The sequence below is a fragment of the Hemicordylus capensis genome, chromosome 4 (genome assembly GCF_027244095.1).
Source record: "Hemicordylus capensis ecotype Gifberg chromosome 4, rHemCap1.1.pri, whole genome shotgun sequence".
In the NCBI taxonomy this organism is placed as follows: domain Eukaryota; kingdom Metazoa; phylum Chordata; class Lepidosauria; order Squamata; family Cordylidae; genus Hemicordylus; species Hemicordylus capensis.
Genome location: NC_069660.1, coordinates 224,008,863 through 224,014,703, shown reverse-complemented (window position 1 = coordinate 224,014,703; position 5,841 = coordinate 224,008,863).

Sequence of the window (5,841 nt, the reverse complement as noted above, 5' to 3'; positions counted from 1 at the left end):
ACAATAATTTTTTTTTTTTAAAAAATGGCCACCAAAACCAAAATGACCGCCGCTCATGCTCAATTGGCCTCTGTGAGGCCTGGCATGGCCTAGGGCCTCACAGAGGCCATTTGAGCATGTACGGTGGCCATTTTGTTTTCAGTGGTCATTTTAAAAAATTTTTCATTTTGACAAATGGCACCCCCCTTTCAAGTGGTGCCCGGGGCATGTGCTCTGCCTGCCCTACCCTAGATACACCCCTACTTGCCACTAACAGAAATCCTGTTGGCGGGGACTAGAGATAGGATCTTTTTGGTTGTGGCCCCTCAGCTTTGTCAGGGTGGCAAGAACCTATGGTGTATACTCGTGAGTCAAATGGGCCATAACCCAAAATTTGGCTTTTAAAAAGCCAAATCTTGCAACAGAGTTTGGAATGCCTTCCCTGGAGAACTTCACCATGCTCCCTCCCTCAGTGTTTCTTAAAAAACAACTAAAACGCATCTTTTAAATGAGGCTTTTTAATGCTCCATCTTTGGTTATATCTGGTAGGTTCTTTAGTTTTTATAACTCTCAATTTTAGCTTTTAAAATAACTTTTAATTTGAAACTTAATACTGATTTTGTTTTTTAACCTGACTTTTAACTTGTTTTCTCAATTTGGTTAATTTTATTACTTTTATTTTACATTGTATCCATTTTATTGTTGAGCCGCCCTGAGCAGTAGTGTATTGGAGGGGTGGGGTATAAATATTTTAAATAAATAAATAAATAAATAAATAAATAAATAAATCTGGGCTACCTCAGAAGCAATCTTGATCAGTTGCCACCAGCAGAGGAATCTGAAATGATGTCATTTTTCAGGACCATTAGATCACTTTCTAAACCCAAGCTGGTCAGCTGCAGTTGTCATTTCATGGGAATGACAACTGCAGCTGACCAGCTTGGGTTTAGAAAGTGATCTAATGGTCCTGAAAAATTTCAGACCCATTTCATGGGAATGGGTCTGAAATCACACCTTACCTGTTTGCTTCTGCAAAATCGCAGGAGTGCTCCCTGAAGAATAAGTGGCCTAGCAGATTTGCAGTAGAATACGCTCTAATTTTGGCTGAGTCTGTCTTTATTCATTTCATTTCCATGGGATGTGTGTTTCCTGCTTCTGCTGTGCATAATATGATTCTGCTAAAGAAGATTTAATATGAGTCTGTAAGTAGCTGGAGGGGGGGAAATGGCCAGATTTCATAGTTTGATATTACATTTCATATTACGTGCTATAGTTAAGTGTCAGTTGTAATTTTATCATAGTGATTAGAAAGCCCTGAAGGTGCAGCTGAACTAGAAAACAAGCTGTGAATACTTCAGGATATCCTAAACACTGCAGTTATCATTTTACAGCAGTAAATCTGAAACTGCTGCATTTGGGTCTGTGTCTCGGACAACTCTGCAAATTATTTCCAGGAAGGCAGAAGAAGCTGCAACAGCCGTCATTGCTTTTGTGTCTTGAATTTTATGAGAATTAAAATGTTAACAGCAGCAAGTAGCTCCTTGGGTAATTGACTCATTTTGTAATGCAAGAACCTATATTTTAATTTGTCCCCTTAAAGTCCTCACAGACAATGGCCAAATTCATATTGCACTGCTGTTAAGAGGTGACCTTTGACGATAGGAGCAATACATAGCTGCATTAGACTGTTTTGTACCTGCAGAATTCAACAAGTATTTGTTTAGTTGGACTACCACAACAGAGGTAGGAAACATGTGGCTCTCCAGATGCTGATGAACTCCAACTCCCATCATCCCCAGCTGTAATAAATTGGGGCTGAGGGTAATGGGAGTCATAGTTCAGTAACAACCACACATTGCCTACCTCTGTGTTACAAGAAACATGAACTCCATTGAAAATGGCAACCCTGTGTAGAATTTCTTCCTTACATTATCCAACATCTCCTATGTTGTTTAACATCTACATGAAACCGCTGGGAGAGATCATCATGAGATTTGGTGCAGGGTGTTATCAATATGCTAAGGACACCCAGATCAATTTCTCCATGTCAACATCATTGGGAAAAGGCATAATTTCCCTAAATGCCTGCCTGGAGGCTGTAATGGGCTGGATGAGGGATAACAAACTAAGGCTGAATCCAGATAAGGTAGAGGTACTCATTATGCGAGATCAGAATTAGGGAAAAGATTTAGATCTGCTGGTTCTGGATGGGGTCATGCTCCCCTGGAAGGAACAGGTACGCAGTCTGGGGGTGCTTCTGGATCTGAACCTCTCCCTGGTATCCCAGGTTGATGTGGTGGCCAGATGTGCTTTTTATCAGTTTCGGCTGATACGCCAGTGTGATGAAAGGGGGGGGGGACTCTATGTTTTCCTGGGATCTACCCTAAGTAGAGAGATTGCTCTGACCCCAAATCTAGGAGCACACTGCTCCTTCAAGGTAGGCTGCCACCAGTTTAAGACTGAGCTAAGCCACTGACCAGGTTTAGACACTGCTTCAACAACCTAGAATTATCTGGCTTGAGACTTACAGGCACTGTACAGCCAGAGTATACACAACCCAGCTCTAGACAAGATTTTATTCTGAAAACAACTCAACAGTAGCGAATGACCGTACGAGGCACATGGGGAAGCGTTTTGCAAGTAACCCTCCATAACCTGTTAAATCAGACTGAAGCCCCTACTAAGTATATTAACTTTATTAAGAAACAAGGGTTGCACACAGAATAAGGAATTTGGGGAAAATAAGGTGAAACTGGGAGTAAAGAAAGGAATACAGGAATTCAAAAGAAAATACAAAAAAAATTACTAACTAAATAGCACTGAGTTTTAGCTTAGTCTATCAGTAGGCAGGTCATTGGATACCCATTTGCAGATGGAAAAGGGTGAACACTGGTCAGGCCTTTATCCTCTAGCTTTAAAGCCATGAGGGAGGGGTGAGCTGGGCCCTGGTGACTGTGGGTCTCACACCTGTCTGGTAGTTCAAAGAGTATTCTAATTCCCTGCCCTCTGGGTGGTGAGATGAAAAGTGGCTCTATCTCTTGTGTCTGATAAGATTAGGAAATTGGTGAAGGGAGGGTCTGTTTGACATTGTGGAGTGATGCTCTCGCTTCAAGATGATGGAGGTCTGCGTTTGTCACAGCCAGCTCCATTTCTTGAGATGAACGACCTCAAAATGGTGGTACATATGCTGGTAACCTCTAGGCTCGATTGCAACGTGCTCTATGTGGGGCTGCCTTTGTATGTACCTGTAGTCCAGAAACTGTAGTTGGTCCAGAATGCGGTGGTCAGGCTGGTCTCTGTGTCATCAAGGGGAGAGACCATATTACTCCTGTGTTGAAAGAATACACTGGCTGCAGATATGTTTCTGAGCAAAATACAAAGTGCTGGTTATTACATATAAAGCCCAAAATAACTGAGGCCCTGGGTATTTAAGAGAATGTCCTCTTCACCTTGAGCCCCACCACCTGTTAAGATCATCTGGAGAGGTTCGTCTGCAGTTGCCACCAACTCGTTTGGTGGCTACTCAGGAATGGATCTTCTCCGTTGCTATCCCTGGACTTCGGAATGAGCTCCCTGTTGAAATAAGAGCCTCCCCATCTCTGGCAACTTTTTAAAAGTCACTGAAGAGAAGACACATTTATTCACCCAGGCTTTTAATTAGATTTATGATTTTTATTTTTAAAGGTATTAAATGATTTTAATGTTAATGATTTTAATGTGTAAATGATTTAAATTGTTTAATTGATTTAATGTTTTAAATGCCCAGAGACACAAGATTTGAACGTTATAAAAATATCTTAAATAAATAAATGTGTGTGATGATATACAGTATTGTGCATTTCCTCACCTCTGCCACCATCAGCCAATGATGTGGCGTAGGGGTGAGAAAATGCACAACACAGTATCATCAGAACATGAGATAAGCTTTGCTATACCTGGCTGAGGGACAGAAGGGTGCCTTACTTTGCATGTGCCTTCATAACTCCTCTCTTTGCCTGAGAAACGTTGGCAGTGAAAATGGTGCGTATGGTACAGAGAGGCAAGGGCACCCACAGAAATAATGGGACAAATTGCCATCGGGGATGGTATATTGTGGCGCTCGTAGGGCCATAGTTAGTGTATATATGTACTATGTGTGTCTCACATTGTTTGTGCACAGAGCCTGCACCATTTGAACACCTGGGTGCATTTTTCTTGTATGCCTGTGCATACTTTTAATGCAGCAGCCACCGCCACCCAGTGAATAAGTAGTCATACCTGCCCTGCTTCAGGGTTCATGTCTACCAAATAGCTGAATTGGCATTACCTGGGGCTTTGTAAGCAGGAAAGTGCCTCTGAACATATGCAGAGTGAATTCTCATCACTTCTGAAGAACCAAGCTATATGTCCCCCCATCCCCTTCACTTTAGGGATCAGGTCTAGTAAAACACAGAGTAGCATCTCTATACTGCTCTTCTGGATGAGTCAAATACTCCATTCTTTCACCATTCTTTCTCTCCTAAGTATAAGTTGAAAAGCATGGTTACATGGTAAATATCAGTAAGTTCAAAATGCAAAATGCATTTTAAAACTGCAAAATCTAAGATTATGTGTTTGAAGAACAACAACAAAAAAGGGGACAAGGATAGAAAAGCCATTGCTTACCAGGTTGAAAGTTCACTATATTATATACGAACTTTTGAACACAGATTAGAATGTTTTCCTCAAACTGGATGCAGATAAAAGGGAGGAAATAGATGTTTCTGAGACCCTGTGTATATTTTAGTCCCGTCTGCTGTCTCTTTCAGTCTTAAAATTACAATAGAAAAAGATCTTGCATACCAATTAAGAACTGTGCCTTATTCATTTAAAATGTTTCTATACAGCTTTTTGTCAGGGATGCAAAGTTGTTCTTATAAGATATTAATAACTTCATAATAAAGTGACAACACTGTTCCATATTCACTTGTATGAAGGGTCTCAACTTATTTTTACATTGAGGCATGGTGGGTTAGAAAAACCATTTAAGAGCATAAGCCTATGCATGTTTACTCAAAAGTAAATCTTATTCATGCCAACAGGGATTACTTCTAGAAATGTGTCTTCTGAGAATCACACAATGGAAATACAAATACCAGCGGTTATCAGATGTGTACTACCGTATTTTACGGACTATAAGACGCTACGGACTATAAGACGCACCTTAATTTTAATCCAGTTTTTCAGAGTTTTAACATATTAAACTGTTAAAACATATAAGACGCTCCTGAATTTTGGCGGATATTTTTTGAGGAAAAAAGTGAGTCTTATAGTCCATAAAATACGGTATGTGTTTTTAGCGAACCAAAGAAGAGTTCATTTGAATCAAGGCTCTCATTAGAACCATATACTGGTTTGAATGCCATGGTTCAGTCACAGAAATTCAACTTCTGAGCTTAAGCAGATGGTCTTTCCTTTTTTAAAAATCACCAGTCAACTATATCAGTCATATTTAATCAACTATACCAGTCATATTTAGAGGAACAGAGATCTTCTGTCTTTCTTGAACAGAATACCTGTCACTACCATTTCTTCCTTTCCCGTTCCCAGCACATACCTGGGGCCTGCATTGGCCTCTAAAGTGGAACTAAAATGAGTGGATGGCCACAATGCTAATCCTTTATCTCATTCTCATCTTGGGGAGGGAGGGAAGGAGGGAGGTCTAGAGCCTAAGCCACCTGCAGGGAAGGCCTTTCATAGGGCCAAAGCCAAGAAGAAGAAAAATCTCTGCATTTGACCAGGACCCACCCAGAGAAGCCTTGACTAGACTATTGCAAGCAAATCTGCAATCAGTGGTAGGTCTCATTATTGATATGTTCTTTGCAAGCCTATGGCCCACCATGT